We start from the raw sequence: 25608 nt of genomic DNA on the forward strand, positions 1-25608 counted from the left end.
CTAACTCCTCCCAAAGATACAATGAATGCACTAATGTTTATGGAGTCCTCCGTTCCCAAGCCAACATTACAGCAATTTAATTATTGCCAGATGGGTTTTAACACACAAATTCAATTTACATTGTGCTTTCTTTCTTTGCTGGAGGACTTGTGATGATCTGCAGTTAACTTCCTTTTGAGATATTGCAGTGTGTGGAGGATTGCTATTCATTGGCAAAAGGGCAGAAGAAAGTTCCAATGTGCTGTACTTTAGAAAAACAGCTACCAAAAGCAAGATTATTAACACCAAAATCGTTTAATTAAGTTGCTGTCCCGGAAACAACTATGTATGTAAATGTCTGTTTATTTGGTGATATTATGTGTTTTACTAAACTTTAGCTGAACTCATATTCATTAGGCTGCTGAGAAGCTTTGACTCCTCATGAGATGATAAAACACATATGTCATTGCAGCTTCTCTACATAGATAAACTCTGGGATTATCAGTAGAAAAGCCTTCAAACATCCTACTTTATACCAGGCTAGACAAAGTTAGGTTTCTTAGTTTGTACATATTGCTATGCAATTGTCAGTGGAGGCTACGTTTTATTTAATGCCAGCAATGAGCAACCTTTTTATTTTAGACTGAGTACTTTTTTAAAAAAAAAATAGTTTCCTTAATGTGCAATGTTTGAATTTTTGTAGCTGAGCAATTTTCTCCAGACCAACATTCCTGTCTACGCACTTCACTCAACTGCATCTTGATTACCGCTGGTTTCCTGTTCCCTCTTCAGAGGCCAATCATCCCGTACTTAAAAGTTGTCCCCTAAAACAATATCCTGAAAGGGCTTCATCCCTTCCCTCTCTTTAAAATGCTCCTCCCTTTTATTGTGCATGTTTATACAGAGTAACCCCCTCTGACTCATTTAGACTCAAGCAAACTCTGGCCTCAAGTCAATTGAACTCTGGTTACATTTTACATTCTTCCAATCGTTAGGTAATAGCTCCCTGATTCTATTTATTTACTTATTGAGATACAGCATGGAATGGGCCCTTCCATCCCTTCAAGTCGTCCCACCCCAGCTTAATCACGGGACAATTTACAATGACCAATTAACCTACTAAACGGTGTATCGCTGGACTGTGGGAAGAGACCGGAGCATCTGGAGAAAACCCAAGCATTCTGCAGGGAGGACATGCAGACTCCTTACAGGTGGCGTCAGAACTGAACTCCGAACTCTGATTCCCTGAGCTGTAATAGCGCTGCACTGACTGCTGTACTATTTTGGCGCCTGATGCAACTAAAATGTTTGCTGTTGATTCTGATGGAAGTGAACCTTTCTCTGTGTTGTATGTAAATGATTATTTTGCACTATGTATTACTTATTAATTATTTCCTGATGTTGAGGAAGTCCAGAATGAGGGGTCACAGTTTTAAGGATAAATGGGAAGCCTTTTAGGACTGTGATGAGGAGAAACTTCTTCAAAGAGAGAGTGGTGAATCTGTGGAATTCTCTGCCACAGGAAACAGTTGAGGCCGGTTCATTGGCTATATTTAAGAGGGAGTTAGATATGGTTCTTGTGGCTAAAGGGATCAGGGGGTATTGAGAGAAAGCAGGTACAGGATTCTGAGTTGGATGATCAGCCATGATCATACTGAATGGCGGTGCAGGCTCGAAGGGCCGAATGGCCTACTCCTGCACCTATTTTCTATGTTTCTATATTACAATAAATAAAATATTTAATCTTGTGCAGGTTTTCTATTTGGAAATCTTACGTGCTACTTGCATCATGTTAATTGATTATGACATGCACTGGATTTATTAGCCATTTGATAAACGAGATACTTCAGTAAAGAGAGCTGAATCAAAAGGGTTTGAGAAGTTAGAAGGCCTAAAGAATGTCTGAACTTTGGACTTGACTGCAAAAGTAGTGTTGTCAGTTTCTTGTGAGGTGGATCAGTTATCCATAACGAATAATTTAATTTGCGAGGAGTATTTCTTTAATTCGTGAGTGCAATGCTACTTTAAACAAATGCCCCCTGCTAACGTTGTGGGGGATTTTATTTTAAGATCTGCACTTTGAATTAAATTAAAACTTCATTTTTCCTCATGCCTACACAATGAGCCCTGACTGGCCCACAGTCTTCTCCCATCCTTCACTAATGCTTAGGTATATCTAATCACCAACATGGCATGAACTCCAACCCCCAACTAGCCCTGCTAACAAAACAGAACTACAGCATGGAAGATTAATCAACAGTGGCATATGAATGCATGGGCTCTGTCTGATACAATAGCTGCATGAAATTTTCTGACATTGTATCTGATTAACGGTTTTTTCATAGGCCATGATCAGATTATTCTAAGGTTGAAATCACACATTTGTGAAAAGATTTTTTTAAAGTTCTAGGTTTCGCTAAAAAGACTTGTGCCCTTTGAGAGATCTCTGTTTTCTCTAGAACTGGTCTGTAGTCTCTTATGATAGAATTCCGACCATACTCAATGTGGTAACTTCTACTTTACAAAAAGACCACTCGACAATTTGATGGCCAAAAGAGCATCTTTATCTAGGACGGCAAATGATATTTACAATACAGAGGCTTCCAGGTACCTCGTGCGGCCTGGGTGGAGGAACTACATACAATGCATACTGGGAGTAAAAAGAGTGGAAGTAAAAACCCCGCCAACCCTGGATCCCGCCTCTTGCTACCAACGGCTTCCCGATTAGTATTAACTTACTTTTAATAATACTCACATTACAACACTCAAGCCTTCAGTAAGAACAGGAAGAAGAGGAAAGCACTTAACTCCGAGTGGAGTCATCGGGACGTTGTCGTGACGCGTTTTTTTTAGATGGCTTCTTTATTTTTACAAGGCTGAGTTGCTAGCTCGACGCTCAACACAGCGCGCATGGAAAGTGTGCAAGGGAGCCGGCTGGATTCGAACTCGGAGCCTTCGCTCCGAAGTCCGGCCCTGATGCCAATTCGCCACCAGCCGGTGTACTGATTAATGATTATATCTGAGAAGAATTATGGTGTTAAGAGACTAACATTGGAACAGTCATGTTCAGTACTAAAGCATATGTGCTTGGCATTATGGCCTGAAATAGCTGCTTATTTGCAACTGAAGTCTGTCTGTGCAAACTGAAGAAGTTAAGTCTGCAGTCTGAAAAATGTACTAGCTGAGTTACAATATACCCAAATTACATTCATTTTTATTGATCAAATAACAAAATAAATCAGATGCGCATAAATAGATGGTTGATAGCTGTGTCGCTGTTGTGCCTGTTTGTATGCTGTATCTCTCTGACTCCATAACCTTGTGACCATGCAATAAAAAAAATCTGCAGTCCATTAATTTACAAGATACATTTCCTTGATGGCATCACCAGAATCAGATCTATCATCACTGATATCCGACATGAAATCTTCTGTGTTTATGTCATTAAATTTGTTGTTTTATGCCAGCAGTACAATGCAAAGGCATAAAGAACTTTATTATAAAAATAGATTGTGCAAAATAAAGGGAATAGTGAGGCAGTGTTGGCTGCACCATTCAGAAATCTGATGTGGGTAATAAGGAGACAATGGCATGTCCTAGATAGTGAAAGGCCTTAATCATGGATGCTACCTTCCTGAGACACCACCTCTTGAAGACGCCTTGGTGATGGGGAGGGGTGTGCCTGCGATGGAGCTGACTGAATTTACAACCCTCTGTAGCCCCTTGTGATCCTTTACACTGGAGCATCCCTACCAGGCTGTGATGCAACCAGTCAGCATACACCCAATCGTACATCGATCGAAACTTGTGACCATCTTTAGTGCCACACCGTATCTCCTCAGCCTCCTAGCAAAGCATGCCTTCTTTGTTATTGTGTTTGGGCCCAGTTTACACTCAGGATCTTGAAGCTATTCACCCTTTCTACCACTGACCCCTCATTGAAGACTGATGTGTGTTCTTCCAACTTCCCCTTCCTGAAATCCACAATCAGTTCCTTGGTCTTGCTGACATTGAGTGTGATGTTGTTATTGTGGCACCACTCAACACAGCCATAATCTCGTTCCTGTGCAGCTACTCGTCACCATCTGAGATTCTACCAAATTTACATCCACAAATTTACGAATGGCGTTTGAGCTGTGCATAACCACACACAGTCATGAGTGTAGAGAGAGTAGAGAAGCGTGTTAATTATACATCCTTGAAGTGTGCTTCTGTTAATATTCAGGAGGAGACCTTATTACAGACCTTTACTGGCTGTGATCTCCCAATCCTGTTGCAGAGGGAGGTATATAACCATATAACGTACAACCATATAACAGTTAAAGCACGGAAACAGGCCATCTCGGCCCTTCTAGTCCGTGCCAACGCTTACACTCACCTAGTCCCACTGGCCCGCACTTAGCCCATAACCCTCCATTCCTTTCCTGTCCCTATACCTATCCATAACTGGTACAGAGGCCCAGTTTTTGAAGCTTGGCTATTAGTATTGAAGGAATGATGGTGCTGTAACTGATAAACAGTACCCTGATGTAAGTCTTATTTCCATATTATTTTATCCTAATTATAAAAACATTAAAAAAAACATCTGTTCATAAAAAAGATATGGAACGTCAGCTATGATCTTAAAGCAGAAACTATACAAAATAAATACCAGAAGCAATTAAGTGCTTCAAACATAGGACTGCACCCATTAAGGAAAACAACGTATGTATCTGGGAAAGCAGATCCGAGCTGCTTGTCTCCTTTCTCTGATATCAGAACAATCCGTGACTGTTTGGGTGCCATGTCCCTGATGCTCCTCCACAGCAAGCATGGAATAAGAGCAGAAAACCATAAATCGTGCCTGCTAGAAAATAAGGGCCTGAACTCAGAACTTTCTGTCATGGCGCATATTTTCCTGAAAAATGCTAAGATTTTTGGCAATTTCCTCTATTAGTCACTGTTGGCAACCTTGTCTTTGTGAATTGACAGTTGATTTTTTGATGAGCTGAGAACCAATTCTGGAAATGGGTTTGATGTGGTTTGAAGGACCCATATAAATAACCATTGCATTAAAATTGAACCCAATGAAATAAATAGTATATGGATAGAAAACTGACTGAATGGACAGGAAATAGAATAATTGGTTATCAGACTTCTGGCTGTAGTGAAGTTTCTCAGGAGTTGATGCTAAGATCTATCTTTTCTTAATATCTATTAATGACTTGGATTTGAGTGTGCAGGGCATAATATAAGATGTTAAAAAACTTGAAATTGCCTTGAGTTGTGAGGAATAATGTGATAGTTAGCTTGGAGATATAGATTGATGGAATGGACAGACCCATTAGAGATGAAGCGTAATACAGAAGATACAGAGTGAGCTGGTGGGCATAATTTTGAAGGGTTGTACGAACAGAGTAATCTGGGAGTAGATGAATGTAAATAATTTTAAATGGCAACGCTGAGATACAAGATCCAAATCCTGGAGCAACACACAAAGCAACGTAGAAACTCAGCAGCTCAGTGTTGTGTCTCAGTGTCATTTCAGGTTGAGACCTTTCATATGGATGGAATGAAAGAAGGGGGATAGCCAGGATAAAAATGTTGGAGGGGCAGAATGCAACTCATCTGGCAGGTAATATTCTAAATGGCAGATGGGCTGAGTTGGAAGTTATTTTTTTTAAAAACTACCGGTATATAGGATCCTGATTTTTATAAGAAGAACCAGAGTGCAAGAGCACGAACGTTGAAATGATCATTTTTCAGAGTATTAGTTTGGCTAAGACTTTAGAATGCAGAAAAGATTAAATAAAGTAATTCCAGGAAATGGTTCAGTTACAGGAACTGGATCAGTTTTCCTTGGAACTGAGAATATTATGGGGATCTAGTTAAATGTGAGGAATATAGACAAAGTATGCAGAGGTAAACTATTCCTGTTGGTAGAAGGGTCTGAAGAATGTAGCGTGTCATGGGACCTAACCTGTTTATGCAGCCAGGGGTGTGGATCAGGAATTCACAGGCAGCCATTCAATCAAGAATGTACAGGGGAGTTCAGTAAGTAGTTTGAAGAAAGAAGTAGGGCTGTGTGCAAAGACAGACGATTACTAATGGGATGAAAGGCCTCCTATTTTGTATCCATCTGAGATTCTTGGACCAGCATTCAAATTCCAGCATGGCAGCTGGGGATTTAAACTCAATTAATGAAATTACATTAATAAAATGTAACTGAAGATATTTTTGAAACTACTGGATTTTAAAAAAAACAATCTGCCTCACAAAGGTGCTGTAGGGAGGGAATTTGGTTCATTTTCAACACGATGATTGTTCACAGCTCTCTGAAATACCGAGCAAGCCATTGAGTTGGATAAATAAGAATGTATCTTGAACTATAGAGCACAGTGGCTTGTGAACAAAGCAAAAAAAACACTGGGCATTTTCTTCATGAACACCTCATACTCATCAAACAACAGCTGACACAGGCATAACGCCAGAATTTTGAATAGTATTCCACACCTCCAGGTTCAAGAACAGCTACTTCCAGTTAGTTGCTTGGTTGTTGAGCCAACTGTTGAAACCTTAAACAAGACAGTTTAAGCAACACCATGACCACTTTGATCAATTTGCATTAAATGGAGAATTTTTTTGTTATAATTTGTGTTCTTTCCTGTAAGGATCATGGATAGTTGATGATTAATTTGTTTTTCTTCTTGTGAATGTTGCTGATATGATGTGCCAAAGTTATATGCCTGTGTTGCTGCTGCTTGTACTTGTTCCACTACACCTGTGCAGATGACAATAAACTCGATTCTGATATCCCAGCTCCCTCCAGCGTGATCCCTAATCTCTTTCAAATATGAGCCAGAACACACCCTCCAGACAAGGCAACATAACGTGTTACTTTGCAGTTTTTTTTGATTCTTTACCAAATTAAGCTGTCCATGCCACATTTAATTTTTGGAATGGTATTTTTATCAGAGTATTTTGTTTTCATTGGTACACATTAGGTAAAATTACTGTTCTTGGAAGTTTAGGTTTTGCAAAGTATAATAATGATTCACTAATGTTAATTTCTCCAAAGATTTGTTTAAAGGGGTCTTGAGCTTTAGGTTGGCCTTGGAGACTTATTGAAAAGTCTCACGTTCTGTTAGCTTTGGTGTTAGCTTTTCACTGTTAAAATTTATTTCTTTTCATTGTAACATTTCAATCTATTAGAAATCTAAGAACAAATAGTTTTATTTGAATTCTACATGAAAAGCTTGATAGAATAATTCTGCACCAAAAGCTATTTCTGCCTGGAATTTAAAGTCAGTTAAGGAAGTACTTAAACAATTCCCTTCAGCTGGCCAAAGTGAACAAAAGTCCAGATCAGGATAGAGGGGCACAGTGTTGATGAAAAAAAAACTCAAATAAGATTTCATACATGAATTAATATTCATTATGTTTGTAATACACGTGTAATATTAATGCTACTGCAGCCTTTAAAGTTCAAGGCCTGGTGCCATACAAATAATCTGTTCCTCACTGTCAACAAGACAAAGGAGATGGTTATTGACTTCAGGAGAACTCAGACAGCTCACATCCCTCTTTATTTCTGTGGCACAACAGTGGAAATGGCAAGCAGTTTCAAACTCCTGCGAGTGCAAACTCCATGGGCCCAGGACACATTCTACACAACCAGGAAATCTCACCAACACCTCTGTTTCCTGAGGAGGCTAGCAAGAGCTGGACTATGCACGTCTATACTCATGTCATTCTACAGATGCACAATAGAGAGCATTCTAACAAACTACATCTGGTAAAGTATGAAAACTGCAACTGCAGCAGGCAAGAAGACTACTACAGGTTGTCAGAACTATCCAGCGCATCGCCGGCATCAGCCTATCTGCCATTAAAAAAGATGTATAAAGAAAGGTTCCAGAAAAGGGGCTAGTAATGTCATGAAAGATGCCCTGCTCGTGGACTGTTTGTTTCACTCCATCAGGGAGGAGGCTCTGTGGCATCCAACCCAGGACCACCAGCCTCAAAAACAGTTATTTTACCCAAGCAGTAAGGCTGATCAGCACCTTCGCCCACTAACCCACCCTTCCACACCCCAACCACCACTACTTTATCATTTCATGTCGGTCACCTTATGTATAGGCACTCCAATGCCTAGCATCGCTTCAAGGACAAGCAATCAACCTATGTATAGAAGCAATCTTATCTATTTATATTTATTGTGCTTTTATTATCGTGTTCTTTATCCTCCTGTGTTTTTTGTGCTGCATCGGATCCAAAGTAACAATTATTTTATATGTGTACTGGAAATGACATTAAACAATCTTAAGTCTTGAAATAAGGTGTTGCATGGCTCTCTTCAAAAGATTTTCTTTGTCTTTTTGTGCACTGTTTCACTGACTTCCAGATTAGGTATTTGCTGAATCTGATTTAACTAAAATATTTTGTTTTTTAAGAATTGCAGTCACACTGCACAAAAAATGACCAAATCCATGTTGAAAAGGAGCAGTTGTCAGAATTAACCCAATTACCATTCTACTCTGAGTCCAGGGCCTCAGCGAAGGAGGTAGCAAAATAGTAACCTCATCTGTTTGTTTTATTCCCCGTGGGGGCTTTTGCTATGTCTACTGTTGGATTCGTTTTAGATATGCTTTCTTTAGTGCAGACCCAGTTACACAACCTCCTCACGGAAAAGGAAGGGAATTTTAAAGCTGGAACTTGAGCAGAAAAGGAATGAATTTTTACAACAAATAATTTGATGCAGTTGCTCCACATCAATAGAAAGTCGCTCCAGCTTTAGTTTTCCACAAGTAGCTTAAAAAACATTATTCACTGACTTCATTCTCCACATTATTGGCATGCTACAGCTCCTTTATTTCTTTTAAAGCCATGATTTGAAGAACATTTTTTGTGTTCCCAAGATAAAAACTTAGAAGTTACCACATCTTGCTGAGCAAACAACATAGGTTACTGAAATGCAGACAGCCAACTGCATGGAGATCAGTGATGAAATTCTGAAAGGCCCCACTATGCCGCAACATATTGAGGAAGTTCCGCCAGCACTGACACTGCAAATCCTCCAAATTTGGTAGATCAGCAGACCCCATCAACCTCCTCTCAGGCCCACATCCTCATTACTCTGCTGATTTTTTTTGGACAAGTGACAGTGTTTACATGCCCAACACCAGACTTAGAAAATACTCTGTTCCAAACTTTGTCACGGCAAAAGATTACAGGGGAAGTGATTCAAAGATGTTCTCTTGTCTTCCTTGGAAATGTGTATTGTTCGTACCAGTTTGTTATCTATCCCATTAATGTCTGAAATGAGAAGATGCATTCTGGAATACTACTGATAACCTCGAATCCCTCCAGGAGAATGTAGGAGTCTAGGAATGTTAGACAGAAGGAGTGGGCCATTTCCCCACCATGCATCCACCCACTCCATTGCTTTAAAGTCTGTCCCACATTGGCCTGATCAGCCATATCAGAACCCCCATTATTGCGGTGGACTCTGAGGAACTCCTTTTTCTAAAAAAAGATCTTCCTCATGATTTCTTCTCAATTTTGCAATAAAGGTCTGGTTGCACCCACTGAGCACACAGACCTCTGCAAATCATCAACGCCATTTCAACCCTAGACACTGTGTTCGGTTTGTGTGGTCTTCCAGAACCACAGAGGATATGAAAGCCTGTCCTTACCGTTACTGTGTCTGTGGCAACATTCAACCACCCATTCACACTAATCCTACATTTAAAAAAATACTGCACTCCGCATTTGTATGAACACGACTTGTATTCTAGCATTCCACCACATACTAGGGACAATTTGAAGTGACCAGCTTTGGGACTGGGGAAGGAAGCCGAGCACCCATGAGATCACAAGGAGAACATGCAAGTTCCACACAGACCGAGCCTTAAGGTCAAGGCTGACCTGTCTCTAGCACTGTGAGGAAGTGTCTACTAGTTGTACCACAGGGTAATGCAACCTCCTGATACTGGGAAGGGTTTGCCACCATGGAATCAGTGGTGAATCATGACGTACACAAACAGTGCCTTGGACCACAGACCAGCATTTAGGCATTTTTTCATTCTCCACTAGGAGGAGCTATCTCGTCTGAATTACCTCAACACCCCACGTCTGCTGCTGTATTAATTAGTTCCTGCCGGTGGCTGGAAACAGGTCGATTCATCACCAACCACAATTTTACTTTTTTTTTAAGTAGGGGAGGTCTAGAGAAAAAGTTGATTTTGATATTTATCCTCCATAATTAAAATCACATTACCATACCTTAACCTCTCCCACCTTCTCACTGTTATTGTCAGCTCCTTACAGGAAACCACAGATGGATTTGACTGAATTTTAAGAATTCCTATCTGGAGTTTAAACTTAAACTCGTATTAATTTTTCTGGGGGGGAAAAAAAGTGCAGCGTTGATGTGGCCAGGTCTCCTGATCTTGGGAGTAGATTTGGGATTTTTTTTGATTCATTAAATAAATTCAGCAATATTTCAGCAATCCATGTTGGTTTCTTAACTAAGTTTTTTTTGTAGTGCAGGGAGGTCCACTTCTCCAGTTTGTCTGCTGAAGACTTAAGCAGCAGCTGGTCAGCTTACCCGCAAGAATTTGTACACGTGGCACGTTATGCTGTATCTCTGATAGTCAAACGTAACGTTTATTTTGGCTTGTCGGAGAGCTCCCATGACACTTGAAGGTTACTGTTCCCCCCTGAGTTGACATATATCAGTGGCAATCTTGCTTTTCTTTGCTTTTGATGCATAGTGGCTTTGCTTTTAATCTAAATTAATGTAAATACATTTAGCTAGACAAATGAAGCCCTGCAATCTTTTCAGTAGTTTTTTTTTAGTATTGTTCACTGTGGTATTCATTTACCATGTGTCACTGTAAGTTTTAAAAATTATTGCAGACAAAATGCTCGCATATCTTACTGCTCTTTGGTTGAAATCCATTCAACAGCTTCGTAGCCAGTGCTTTTGCTACACGCAACAGTTAAATTGTAATGATGAACAGATAAGGAAGTGTAATGCTGAATGTGTTAGATTGTACTGGTGACTTCCTGCAGAACTGAATCAGCTAGTCATGAGTTTGATTGCTAAAGTAATGGTAATTGAGCCCAACATCTGTGGATACCAAAATATAATCTTGTACATGCCCTGCTTCTGGATCTCCTCACCATTGTGGGGCAACAGTTGCAGCAGGAAGTTTGCAACATGTCAATTTCCAAGGCGACACTGAATGTTTGAGGCTCTGATGAGAAATAATAAACTAATCTTAGATCTATTCAAATTCCTTTAAAACACATTACCAAAGAAAGCCATTTAGAGGGCAAAGACTATTTTTTCATGTACTAACTTTGCATAGTTGGTAAGCTACTCCCAATCTTGGAAGCAGTTAAAAAAATATTTTTCACTTCTTCAGGACTTTGTTCTGTGAAGGTTGTATTCTTATTAATTTCCACTTCCCGCTACAGTGTTCTCATTTGTCTCTTCCTGGTAAGATCAGCTGTGGGAGAATTAGCTGCCCTAAATAGCCATTTGTTCTGCAGCAACAATTTCACCTCTGTCAGATAGACAATGAGAAACAACATCATTGAAATCTTAAAGCATACAAATAATTTTTGAGCTACAGAAATGCTGCACCCAAGAGTGTTATTTGAGGATGATATTGCAAACTTATCACAAATTCATATTTTTTAAAAAGTTATGGATTGTTGAAGTTAAGATTAGCTCGTAGTGTAAACTGTGCCGTATTGTTTATGATAGCTGAGGGATGTATTAACCGACATGATTTCATATCCATTTCCCTACCATGTGTTATCCAGGCAGTGCATCTTTTTGTTAGCTCATAATAGGAAGCTACAATTGAATGTTCAAAAATGCAGTGTTTTTGGACATTTCTGTTAACAAATCATGAAATAAATTCCCTTTGTTTACTTAACATGAAAGCTCTTGTACACTAATTGGTACTTTGTACCATCTTTAATTATTATAGAAGATGGCCTTCATACCAAGAGCACTCAGATATAAAGTAATGACAACTTCCAATACACTAATGACATGATTACATTTTCTTCTTAAGTAAATGTTGTACACTTACAGACTGTGCTTTGGGGGCGTGGAAGGATTGAAAGTTAAATTTTTAATTGAGTGAAGATGCATTTCAAACTGACCAGAGAAAATACTAATCCACAGTTAGGAATTCAGTTCTGTGGTCACTGTTTGCTATCTGACTGCTCAGTTCCCAGACTAACTGTGAAGACAGAATACATTCTGTCTTGGCTATGTTTTTTTATATACAGGCTAGGTATCCCAGATATGTGGCAGAAATTTGCACTTTGAAATGCTTTGTGCGTCTGAATTAATTAATTCATGGAAGGATACCAGAAGCAGGAACTTATTAGGCAGTTAACTTGGAATCTGCCTTTGAAGGAAAATACTGGAATCAATTATTCAGATATTAGTAACCATATAGATGAAAAAATATTATAATTCATTGGAACCAATGTAGCATTATGGAAGGAAAATCATGTTTGATAGATTTGTAAAGTTTCTTGAGGATGTAACATGCAATGTAAATATAGGAAAGAAGTATATATAATGTTTTAAGATTTCTAAAAGGCAATTGGTAAAGTGCCACTTAGAGGTTACTGCACAAGGTATTAGGTGGGGTGTGAGAAGAGGCTGTTTCTGGGGGGAGGGGAGTTCATTAACTAGTTACTAATAGAATTGGTATAAATGACATTTTCATTTTGCCATGCTGCAAATATTGGGATAACACAGTGATTAGTACTGGGTGACCTACGGTCTGGTTAATGACTTAGATGAAATGTTTGAATATTTTGATGCTAAATTTACTGATGATACAGCAGTCGTAAAAACATGTTTTGAGGAAGGTGCAAAGAGTCGGCAAAATGATGTAAGTAGATTGAGCAAATGAATAAAGCTTTGTCAGGTGAGGTACAGTGAGACGAACTGTTAAGGTTACTGGTAACAAAAAAAAATCAGAAAAGCTGAAAATTGATAAGATGAATAGGGGCTGCAAAATAGGCTGCTGTGCAATGGCATCCAGATGTCCTTGTACATGTTCAACAGTTTGTTTTATTATCAAAGTATATGTGCAGAATACAACTCTGAGATTTGTCTTCTCCAGATAGCAATAAAACATTAGAAAACCATAATAGTTGAAAGAAAGACATCAATCCCCTCCCCATGCAAAAAGTAACCAAAACTTGCAAACCCCAGACACCCATCCCTCCCTCACACAAAAACTAACAGAACACCCACATGCAGAAACAACTAGAGCACCAAACTCCAAGCCTCCAGCCTGCCAATCGCCAGCAAGGAAGAAAGGTCAGAACATGAGAGAAAAAAAAGCACAGGAATTTAGAATGATACTGTCTCAAGTAGCCAGGAAGGCAAATGGAATTCTGGTCTTTGTTAAAAGAATTAAGTGTAAAAGTGGGGATGTATTTTTGCATCTGTATGAGGTGTTAGTGAGATCACAGTTGGAGTATTGCATGTAGTATTGGGTTCTTTATTTAAGGAAGTATATGTGTGAATAAGGTTTGAGAGAGTTCAAGAGGTTGATTGTTGACAGGTTCTGTCTGTCCTCATTATTTCAAAGAATGAAAGGTAATGTTATTGAAACATATCAATGTGGAAGGTCTTGACAGGATAAAAGCTGAGAAGATGTGGAATCACACATTTAAGATGAAATTGAAGAGGATTTTCTTTTCTAGAGGCAATGAATCTTTGGAATTTGCTATCTCAAAGTGCTGTGCATTCTAAATCATTGGATATATTTATTATCAACAAATGCATATATGGCCAGCAAAGACTGAGTTTATTTCAATGTATCCAGTGTTAATGTTTCCTATTTCATAAAAAGGAAACAAGTGAGCATATCATTTAAAAATATTTTTTATCATTCCATGTTGCAAGAAACCAACATTACAAACCTGCGTAAAAGGGTGCTTCAACTCTGGAAGTTACCAATACTCCGTTTGCAAGTACGTAATCTAAAGGAGTGGTTCATCTTTACGCTCCTCTTTGGAGGGATTTGAAATCTGACGCAAGGCCATTTGCATGATGGTATTAACATGATGGTATTAAAAGGTTTCATTCCCTTTTTGCACCACAATAAGATATTTTTAGTTACATTCCTTGGAGGCCAAGCAAAATAGGAGAGTGATTTTTTTGGAGTAATGATTTTTTCCATTTTTCTTTGAAATCCAACTGTGAACTCTGGACTGAAGCCACTCGTTCAACATTCTTAGCATTTCTGTGAAGTGGGAACCATGTCACAGCAGTGCTAACAATGGCGTGTGAATGCACCCTAAAATGTTTCAGCAATATTGAAGTCATTATTGCATTGTACATTGCAAGTGCCTGAACACCATGTTTGATTTTCCCAGCTGTTACAACAGGCAATTGCCTTGGGTACAGCATGGGGCAATCTGCCTATTCCTTGAACTACATTTCCCTTCTGGTGAGTACATTAAATAATATACTTTAATGCCATAGTCCATATTAGTAACCTTTAACAGTGGCTTGTGACAAATGTAAAACATGTAAATTTTGTTTTTTTGGGGTTGAAATGTGCGTCTTTCACTATTTCTACTGTAAGTATCAACAATACAGCTTGATCTGCATGAGTACCACCGAAGTGTGGTGTTTTTGCTCCATTTGAGTTGCACGTTACTCTTCTATGACCCGAGTTGGCTAGCTGCTTCCTATTTTGTTTTTGTCCCCTCTATATTTTCCTAAAATTAGGAACTTTTCACTGTGCTTCACCTCTTTCAAAGGTGGTAACAACATGTCGATTTCTATTGCTTCTGTATTAAAATACCTCATGTAAGCTGTATGCACATTTGGACAGTCAGTGCATTCATGCATCTCTAGACAGGGGTTGATAAGCCTCCAGTTATTATCTTTTCTCTTGGAGATGTTGAAATCATATTTAAGCATCCTTTCAACACCACAACTGATCGGTTAACTTTACACAGGTAGACCCTGCAGCCTCCCAGCTTTATAAAATTATTGGGCATTATTTTTCTGGAGCATTGGACTGCTTGCAGAGACTAATGCTAATTCAGCTATCTGTACTTCCCTATGCAACGTTATTGTGTCCAACCAGCTGTGTCTTCCCAATCAACAACCCTGCTCTTCCAATTGGGTCGACCTGAACTACTCATTATTGGCTAAACCTGAACTACTCACATGGAAGAAAAGTATCCAAAAACAAAGCATGCATGGAAGGAAATGGCTGTTCTTCTGGGAGGCATGGAACAAAGAAAATTAGTCATTGCGACCTGACCTTCAGAACCTACTGACATCACAACTTGTGGGGTGATGATTTAAATTTCCAGCTGACTATTCTATATTTACAGGAAGGACTCTGCTGCAGAAAATACAGAGCCACCACAGATGATGTGGTATAACAGCCGATGAGACAAAGTTTGATAAGGTCCAGAAATAAACAAAGGAATTTATTTGGCATCAGTAGAATATTATTAAAGAACTCATTGATTCCAGTTCTGTTTTGCACATATGATAATACTTAGTGAACAATTTCTCCATCTGGCTTTTTCCACTGATCAAAGACCTTTTCATATTTGATTTTTATTTAAGAATTTAAATTAAAAAATAAGCCACAAATGCAGAAAACTTGATCTGTATTCTATATATTAGTTCCTTATAGTCATTAGACCATTTATATGACTATGTCATGGATTTAATATATTTTAATAGCATAAGGATTTTGTTAGACACAAAATATTCCTGGAAACGCCCTGTCAGTGCTGTGGGATGACCTTAACTTCACAAACTGCAGATGGTAAACTTGCTAACACCTGCACAAGGCCATTCAGGTCTTTGCAGGGTTTTTGTATCAGTGATTCAGGGTTTTGATCCAGCAAAGTGCTTCTGCTTTTAAAACATCATTACAATACATTTGGAAAGATGTGAGGCTGCTGGAGGTTAACTTGTGGAAACTTACTCTTCACAACTGGTGTAGTGCTGTGTCTCTGGAGATGTTGCGTAAAGAGGATTTCTGTTCAGAGCATACTGTTCTTTGCATGAACATTTAAACACATACAAGCACTTCAGAGGCTGAATTGATCAAGTGTATGCACTTGTGAATAAAGTCCAATTGACCAAAATCAAAATATTTTCCATAATACATGAATTACAATTATGGTCAATCCCAATCAGTGCATATCTGATCGGTAAGGCCTACCAATGTACTAAATCATTTTCTGGAGTAGGATGTCGAAGTACAACACACGTTTGCAAATTGCTGCACCAAACAGGTTGCATTCCCCAGTCCTCCATTAGCCCTCCCATTGGCCTAACTCTTGTAATATCATCCCAACAATCGTAATGCAGTTTGAGATTGATTTTAGAATTGAAAATTTATGCAGTTGTCTTGATTGCTGAGTAAATTATTTGAAATAACCAGTGAAATAAAATTGCAGGTTATCCAAGTTACTCATTGGTCAAGATCAAAAAAATTGATCTTTGTCCAACATTCCTTGTCAAACCTTGGAACAAGTTTACTTTGAGTCCAGCTGCCTAAACAAAGTGGGTCTTATGGGCAAGTGATGAAAACTAATCTTTAAGCTTTTGCTGGCCTTCTCCGCCACTTACTGATCAGCATGAAATGGTATCGCCATCCATTGCAACCATCCTAACTATAGGATATTGAACTGAGGTGAACATTCTTGAAGTGTGTTATTCGGCCAACTCCTTCTCATTTGACACATAAGGGCACTGCTTTCAAGGAAGGCCATGCACACCTGGGAGGATTTAAATTCCTTTGGCTCCCCCTGTGATTGTGTGCAAACCTGTTACAGGACAAGGAGTCTGCTGGACACAACTTCATTTCGTTTGAGTCGCTGGCGCTGACTTGAATTCTGCTCGGACCAAATCGATCCCAAACCTTGGACATCAGAGTCAAGACATGAAGGCTTGCTATTGAGCATCTGCCTACTTTATGCGCCTTTAGGAGAGTATGCAACAAAATGGGGGGGGGGGGCTATGCGGGGGCGGGGAAGGGTTGCATCATTCTTAGAGTAGTTTAAAAGGTTAATCCAGTTCGATGGACTGAAGGGCCTGCACTGTGCTGTACTGTTTTATGTTCCAAAACCACGCCAAGAATAAAGTTTTAATAGACTTGTCTGCAGGTGGCTTAGGAGTCAAAGGAATCTGATGCTAGTGTGCTTACCAGCAGTCAGTTCAGATGTAATTTCAGTTGACTGGATTGAAGAGAAAGGAATTTCAAGTTAGCAATAGTACTCTGTGGTCTGGCTTTTGGAAATCTGGTCCAAACAATGCATTTTAAGACTGAGTAATATTTTGCTTATCAGTAAACATCAGTCTTTATTCTAAGCTCCCAACTCATTTTCCGAATCCATTTGGGCTTATTATGTCTTCATTCTTGGCTGGGCTTCAGTGCATAGTTTCCTAAAGACATGTATGCACATGACCATGCTTACAACTATTCTTGCATACACACGTGTTTCTTTTTTCTTACTTGTCTCTGTTTTGCCAGTTAGGGTGACTTTTGGGTTTAGGGCATATACATTTAGCAAATGACATTGGCTGCCAGTCTTCACATTTGAAAATGTACTGTGCATTTAATTTGGAGTGCAGCTCTGAGCAATGGGTTCCTAAAAGCTGTGAGCCCCAGTCCAGACAATGCTGATTAAAATGCATTTGGATGTTTGTGCTGTGGATGTGAACCAGGTGGCATGAAGGTTGTAAGTAGTTTCAAAGAAAGCATTGTCCATACATTGTAAATATGGAGTTGCCCTTTGAGGTTTGGCATCTAAGATATCGAGCCCCATGTTGGATCAGTGGGTCTTTCCACCGAAAGCATCTCCATACGATGCCTGCTGTACCTTGTTTTGTCGAATAAAGCTGTTTTGTATCTACTAGCAATTTTCTCCAGTGACTTCATTCACATAACAACAGCAGCATTCAGTTATTTATTAATTTGGTTAATGAATTTGATTTTTCCTTTGTTAATTATTACTCAAAGCTGGTCTGCCTTCACAGACAGGCCTGCAAATCAGCTTGTGTTGTGTGAAAAGTACATCTGGGAATTCTGAATTGGAGGGAGAGAATAAGGATGGTGGCAGTGATCTCTAGTATGTTGCTGACAATTGCACAGGTAGGGACATGTGGAACATGCTGTTGTGCAAATGGCTGCATGCTGACCGTTTCCACTGATGCATTGATTGGTTTTCCACGGATTCATTGATTGGTTGTCTACATGATCAACACCAGGGACTGTTTTGATTCAAATTTCAAGTGCATGGAAGCAGTCAGAACTGTCTCAGGGAGCTTCCAGGTAGTGAATGTTCACTGTCCATAATTCCTTGCCACAGGATCAGTACGTTTTAACCTCTTGCATGCTGGTCTTGTCGGCTGTCTGCTGAAAGTTGCATGTTATGCTTCTGAGTTGGTGATTGTGGTCACGCTAGCCACAGTGGTGCTTTACAAACGTGGCCTAGTTCCAGAGTGTGAGGGCTTTGACATTTTCTGTTGCTGAATTGAAAATAGAAGTGTGAAGGCAGAGCTAAGAGAGATGTGGCTGCTGAACTCTGCTTCTCTGTGTTGTGTGCCACAGTCATGTGGTACTTAGTAAAAAAAAAAATAATGTTATGGGAAGCAAGCCAGTGCTGGAACCTCCAGCACTGCCACTTGATATTGCTTGAACTGCCCCCGGTTTTTTATACCCAAACTGTAGCATTTGAGCACAGTAAGGTGATCTCTGATCAGAAAGATTTATGAATAATGGTGATAGTTTTTCTTCAGCCTTGCTTAGACAAGTTGTTGGTCACAATGAAGTGATTTTGAAGTTGTAAAGCACAGGGAACTGAAGATTGCAATAGAGTGTGCTAGGGGTTGTTGAAGTGGGCTGGTGGAATTGACCCCAACCTGTGGGCTGGGGAAAAGAATCGATGAGAATTTTGGAGCTATAGATGAGGCAGTTGTGGGAAAAATGATTCTTAGCCTGATGAGCCATTGAACTGTTTCCAGCACCACATACATCCGGGAACAGACATGCCTGAATGCAACCCTACTGGCATTCTTCATTCGAATATATGATGCTGATAGGAGGATTATCAACCCCAGAGGTGGAAGGATGGAACTCCTTCCTCCTGGAGGCTGCCTAGACCATCATCTCCAATGCTGCCCCTCAGACGCTGGAGATTTCTTTTTTAGCTCTTCAGAACGTTTCCTTCAGTGAGCAGTTACCAAGCACCTCCCTTCAGCAGACTTAAGAAATGCCCATTTCCTGCCTTTTCAAGCTGTTACTCAGTTAACAAGCAGCACAGGGAGCACCGACTGCGCACTTGACTCATTTGCTGAAGTGCCAGCACTGTCTTCCTGTGGTCTGCGCAAACATGTGAAAAGACACGTGTAGCAGCATCTTACACTTCTTGATAGCTGCTCTTACTGGTTGCTCTCAAACTTGCCAACAAGCCTGTCTCATCAATTAGGTAAGACATTAAATATCTAGCACTTCTAATAATTGATTTCTTTGTGTTGTGCAGTATAGATAGTGCCAGGGAAAAGATAAGGAGTATAGCAAGTGCCCTTTTAATGAGGGATTGGTGCAGGAGACTTTTCAGAGGCATAAACGTGACTGAAACAATGATGGACACTGTAACTAAAATTAAGCTAGAAGCAAACCAATGAAAAATGTGTGACTGCAAATGAGAATTTAATGACTGGAAGCTTTGAAGCTGTTTCAGAAGAATGTGAGATTTAAATGTACTGATAACTAAGGTGGACAAGTTTTATTTTCTGACATTGATTGTTACTGGGCTGATCAGATGCATGCCCAACAAAATAAAGAGCAATGTTTGAAATCAGCAAAGGAATCATTACCCAGATCATTTAACAAAATGGCCTGCTTGAGTTCACACGTTCAGAAATTGCTCCTCCTTCATTTCCTAAAGTCCTATTTTTCCATGCCAAATAACGGTCTATTTGACCAAACAATAGTTCAATAAATCACTGTGCAGGGCAGTCCCAGTCTGAGGGCTTTCTTTTGAAAGAAAGCTGTGTAGTGTGATTGTTGACCCAAAGACTAAACCTACCCTGTTTTGTGTGAAAGCAAAACTGTCTTCCCCACTTCTTTGCTTCTTGTCTCTTGAGGCAGTCACTACCATTCCGTGACTGTAAATGACAATTTGCAGTTTCTTTCAAGTGCGGTGGAATTGGTATTGCATCCTGTGTGCTAGTAGAGTGAGTGCTACCATTACTGCTTGTGTTGTGTACCTGTGCACATATTAAAGGCTTCTGCTGCAGCGTAAAGTGTTGTGTGTGTGTGGTTGGATCAATACTTTTTTTTAACCTTCAGCTTGATTAGAAAGACTACTAAAAGCATGTGCAATATGTAGATAGACATAGATATGGTAGATAGAGGGGATTCGTTTTGTGAGAACAAACAGTTTTCAGTCGATCAGATCTTCTTGCAATTTGGGATTAAACCATGAAGTACGAGCCTTGTGATAACGTGCACCCAGAATGATCTAGTGGTATGTTTAGAACTACCTCCATCCAGATACAAAGAGGAAACTATTCAACTTCAGCAACACACACACAAAATGCTGGAGAAACGAGCAGGTTAGGAAGTAAATATTGAGCGAAATAAGCAGATGATAATTTGGGCCAAGACCTTTTAGCTTATTTATGAGAGAAAGTAGAATGGACACCTAGCCACAAATTAAGGGATTCCTTTGTTTCCCATTCCATGCAACCCAGCATTATGGACAGTTAAGACCTGGCCAAAGGTTTTCAGGTACATTGAGAAAAAGGTTCACTGAAATGTGACTCGAATTTGTTCGCAGGCTGCAAACGATAAACAAAATCCAGGATTTTTTTCAGATGCTCTGCCAACAATATTCAATGGTATTATCAGCACCAGTTTCTTCATTTTCAGCGTCCTGGTGGTTTCAATGATCAGAAACTCAATATAGATACATAGATAGCCACATGGATACTGTAACTCTAAGAGTAGGAGGGAGGCTGCATTTCCCGTGGAGGGTGTAAATCCAAATGCCTTTCCACAAGCTACCAGATCAGAACTGTGAAAGAATCCCTATTTATTTGTATGGTGGAACATTGCATTGCAACTTGGTGTAAGCTTTTGCGGAGGAACTGTTTCTATGTTAGCGTTTTCATGTAGCTTGTCAGAGGTGGTATGCTGTTGAATTGCACATCCTGCTGCTGGAGAAAAAAACGTAGTGGGAGTTGAGTAAGGAGTTCCAGAATTTAGGCCCATCTTTGAAAGAATGGTGATAAGTTTTCAAGTTGGTGTGATGGAAATGAATTTGTCCTGTCCTTGGAGGCAGAGATTTTGTTGGGTGCTGCCAGTCTAACTGTGAAGTAGATTTACAGATGGTACAAACTGGTGTTGGTACAAGAAATAAATCTTTGGAATGAAGGATGGGGAGCCAGTAGAGATGATACTTTGCCCTATATCGTTTTGGTGTAACAGGGCCGGAAGGCGGGAGAGTGCTTGAAGTGTGAGAGGTAGGAGGAAGAGGGTAGACAAGCAGAGAGAGTATGAGGCCAAGTGGGCGGATGGAGTGGGTAAGAGTGACAAAGGGGCGGGGGGGCTGAAGAATGGAGGGAGATAGAATGAGGGAAATATTTGCACTGTTAAGATTGTCTGCATCACTTTCAGCAAAATAATTATAATCCACAGTTCAATCAGTTATAATGAATTTCAGATGACAACTCAGCATGTGTAATCTCTGCTTTATGGCTGTTTGGCTTATGAAAATTCATGCTTACTTAATTCACAAATTACTAAAGGTTGTGAGAACAAAATTCACTTAGATTTTTTTGTCAAAAATATAAATGAAAGCAAAATGGGAAAGAAACAACAAATTATTTCATTTATTTTTAGGTGCTCAAAACAGTGGTGCGGTAAGATTTAGATATGCTTTCATTATGTTGATTTGCCTAGTATATACAGCCAAGTCCCTCCTTTACCACAACCCCTCCAGTCTGACATGTGAGCAGACATTTCAGACTGCAGCAATGCCACACGTTACTTCTGTAAGGCATTTCCTCTAGCAGGCTGCACTATGGGGAGCTGTTGTAACCATGGCCAGCTTCCTAAAGTCATACCTCAGTCTTTACCCCACTTTCACTATATCACCATGCTTCAATTACCTCAGAACTTCTACACTGCCATTCTCTTACCCTTTGATCTCCACTTCCTAAACCCTTTCCTAACCCATGAGTCTTGTACATCAGAGAAATGGTTTCACAGGTGAAGAGTGCGGCTTTGCCACACTTTATGTCTGTTCAATATCCTCAGAGTAGAGAGGACACGGCAAAGGGCAGTCTCAGCTCTGACTGCCAACCCAACCCGCAGTGATTATCATATCTAATTCTTAGTGCTTCACAGTGTTAAGTGACTAAAAAAGAACTGACACTATTTGTTGCTTCTTTCACTCTAGTGTTGTCTAGCCATTACATTATGACAGTGAGTCACTTTGTCATCACTGATAAAATGGCTTAATATGACAGAAAACATCCTGTGGGAATTTATGTCCACTTGTAGCATGGAATTCAATGGAAAAAGGCAAACTGGAACACCCCCCCCCCCCCCCCATTAACATGGTGATAGCTTGGAATAATTCTAGATATTATGTGTGCTATGTTATTAATCAAATGAAATACAAAGTTAATATTTTAAATTAAAAATACAAACACCAAGGACACGTATTACAATTGTGACATGTTCCGTGTACTACAAATTGTAGTCACGACATAATGCAAGGTGAATTGTATAAAGTGTAATTAATACTGTGCAAACCTCATTGTCCAAGGATTTGAATTGACCTCAATATTCACTCAGATACATTTTTAGGCATTGAAAATTTTGAAACAAGGTCAAGGGGTACAGGGGTTGCTGAATGCTTGGAATAGTCTCTGATTCAGCTTGAGCATTTGTATATACTCTGCCAGTAGACAGACAAATAAGTTTATAAACTTTTGATGTCATCTACACATTGTAGTATTGCTGAATTTGAGCTGTGAGCCAGGGATTCTGGTATATAATGAGTTATTAAACAAATACCTCATTGTCACAGATTACATCTTTTAAAACATGGCCAAATTTTTGTTAATATCCTTGTAATATTGTCCATTGAATGCTGAAAAAGAGCAGTGATGTCCTCTGGGTATACTGATCAAACCGGCAGAGCATGTTAAACATCAGTGTTAGATGTAGGAATGTTTAAACCTCAGTAAGAGCAAACTGACGTGAAGTATCTTTGGTTATGAAATAGAAACATAGAAAATAGGTGCAGGAGTAGGCCATTCGGCCCTTCATGCCTGCACCACCATTCAGTATGTTCATGGCTGATCATCCAACTCAGAACCCTGTACCTGCTTTCTCTCCATACCCCCGATCCCTTTAGCCACAAGGGCCATATCTAACTTCTTCTTAAGTATAGCCAATGAACCGACCTCAACTGTTTCCTGTGGCAGAGAATTCCACAGATTCACCACTCTCTGTGTGAAGAAGTTTTTCCTCATCTCGGTCCTAAAAGGCTTCCCCTTTATCCATAAACTGTGACCCCTCGTTCTGGACTTCCCCAACATCGGAAACAATCTTCCTGCATCTAGCCTGTCCAATCCCTTTAGAATTTTATACGTTTCAATAAGATCCCCCCTCAATCTTTTAAATTCCAGTGAGTATAAGCCTAGTCGATCCAGTCTTTCTTCATATGAAAGTCCTGCCATCCCAGGAATCAATCCGGTGAACCTTCTCTGTACTCCCTCTATGGCAAGACTGTTTTTCCTCAGATTAAGGGACCAAAACTGCACACAATTTTCTAGGTGTGGTCTCACCAAGGCCTTGTACAACTGCAGTAGAACATCCCTGCTGCTGTACTCAAATCCTTTTGCTATGAATGCCAACATACCATTTACCTTTTTCACCGCCTGCTGTACCTGTATGCACACCTTCAATGACTGGTGTACAATGACACCCAGGTCTTGTTGCACCTCCCCTTTTCCTAATCGGCCACCGTTCAGATAATAATCTGTTTTCCTGTTCTTGCAACCAAAGTGGATAACCTCACATTTATCCACATTAAATTGCATCTGCCATGAATTTGCCCACTCACCTAACCTATCCAAGTCACCCTGCATCCTCTTAGCATCCTCCTCACAGCTAACACCGCCGCCCAGCTTCATGTCATCCGCAAACTTGGAGATGCTGTATTTAATTCCCTCGTCTAAATCATTAATATACTTTGTATGTTGTAAACAACTGGGGTCCCAGCACTGAACCATGTGGTACCCTACTAGTCACTGCCTGCCATTCTGAAAAGGTCCTGTTTACTTCCACTTTGAGGTATTCAAAGCTTTTGATCATTTAAGGCAGGAGACGTGGAATAGAATGATGCATAGCATAGTCATTACAAAGAAGGTCAAAATGACCTGTCCATTTTACACTGTTGACTTCTGGAACCAATTTATACCAGAATAAAGTAGTACTGCCACTATTTAGTCAATTGTCATTATGAATTGCTCTATTTGGATAATTAAGTGGTTAGAAGTAGGATCAAAATGTGTACTCTCTCAGCAGAAGATGATAATTGATGCTTAGAAATTGGATTGCATAGTCCTGGCTGTTTTGGTGCTGCAAGACTGAAAGCTCAATTTAACCCTGGTTAAGCTGCGTTTGAGTTTCCATTTCCAGATCCAATAAAACCATTGGCAAATTTGATTGGCACTAATGATGAGGATGCCTTTGTAACCTCAATGTGATTTTCCATTGGGAATGTTTGTGATGATGCTAGTCCTCATAATTCACCTGTTGGGGGAGTTTATTATTCATAATTCCCTCCCCTGCTCTCAACCCACTCCCTATGCATCCCATTGAAACCTCAATGTCGTTCATGGACTCTTCTGTCCCAAGCTGCTGCTGGTCAATTTTTTTGCCCAGCTTTTCCCTCTGGCTGACTCTGTCAATCACTGACCTCCATTCCCCAGTGATAAATGTAGGCCTCCCCAAACCATTTTCACTGCCAACCCCCATCCTTGCTGTTAGCCAGTTTGATGGAAAACAGAGGACAACCTAAATGCACCCTAGGCTCTAGCATCCCCCCCCCCCCCCACTCCCAGCTAGATGTAGGTCCAACAGGGCTCACGGTTGATCTCCTACCTTCCCCCCTTTTGAAGGAATCACTGGATTTGGAAATATGAACTGTATTTGACAACACCAGTATTGTCACTTTCTACCCTATCAATGTTCATTCTAATTGCCGCTTAGGGTGCACTGAAAATTCTACCCAAGGCTGGAGCCATATTATAGTGTGCCCAAGACTATAACTTATCGCACCGGAAAGTATCTATTCTGTCCCTTCACTGTCTGCTGCCATTATGTGAACAGGACTCCGATAGGACTTTTCCACACCTTTAACTCCCTTTCATCCAGGAGAAATGGGTATTACTAATTTCTTCAAGGACATGAAACATCAAGAGAGTCCTGCCCAGGTATGTTGCATACTTCCTCCTGATACCCCTCACGTTTTGCATCCTTCCAGTCTCTGCTATTCATCCCCAGTTGGTTTTCTGCCAACCTCAGTTGTACG

At 40.0% G+C, this 25608-nt stretch overlaps 1 protein-coding gene across 9 annotated transcripts in view; it reads left to right on the forward strand.

Moving 5' to 3' along the window:
- Positions 1-25608, forward strand: part of LOC140714630 (septin-9-like) — a 307344-nt gene that overhangs the window by 207051 nt on the left and 74685 nt on the right. The window contains exon 1 of one of the 9 annotated variants that reach the window (XM_073025990.1): positions 18048-18143. The exons of 7 other annotated variants lie outside the window; for them this stretch is intronic. The gene's annotated coding sequence lies outside the window, so the exon portion shown is untranslated. Of the gene's footprint in view, positions 1-18047; positions 18144-19334; positions 19480-25608 lie in introns of those variants that run through there. One more of the 9 variants, XM_073025988.1, reaches the window with a different exon arrangement.

This window comes from Hemitrygon akajei, chromosome 22 (assembly GCF_048418815.1).
Source record: "Hemitrygon akajei chromosome 22, sHemAka1.3, whole genome shotgun sequence".
Lineage (NCBI taxonomy): Eukaryota > Metazoa > Chordata > Chondrichthyes > Myliobatiformes > Dasyatidae > Hemitrygon > Hemitrygon akajei.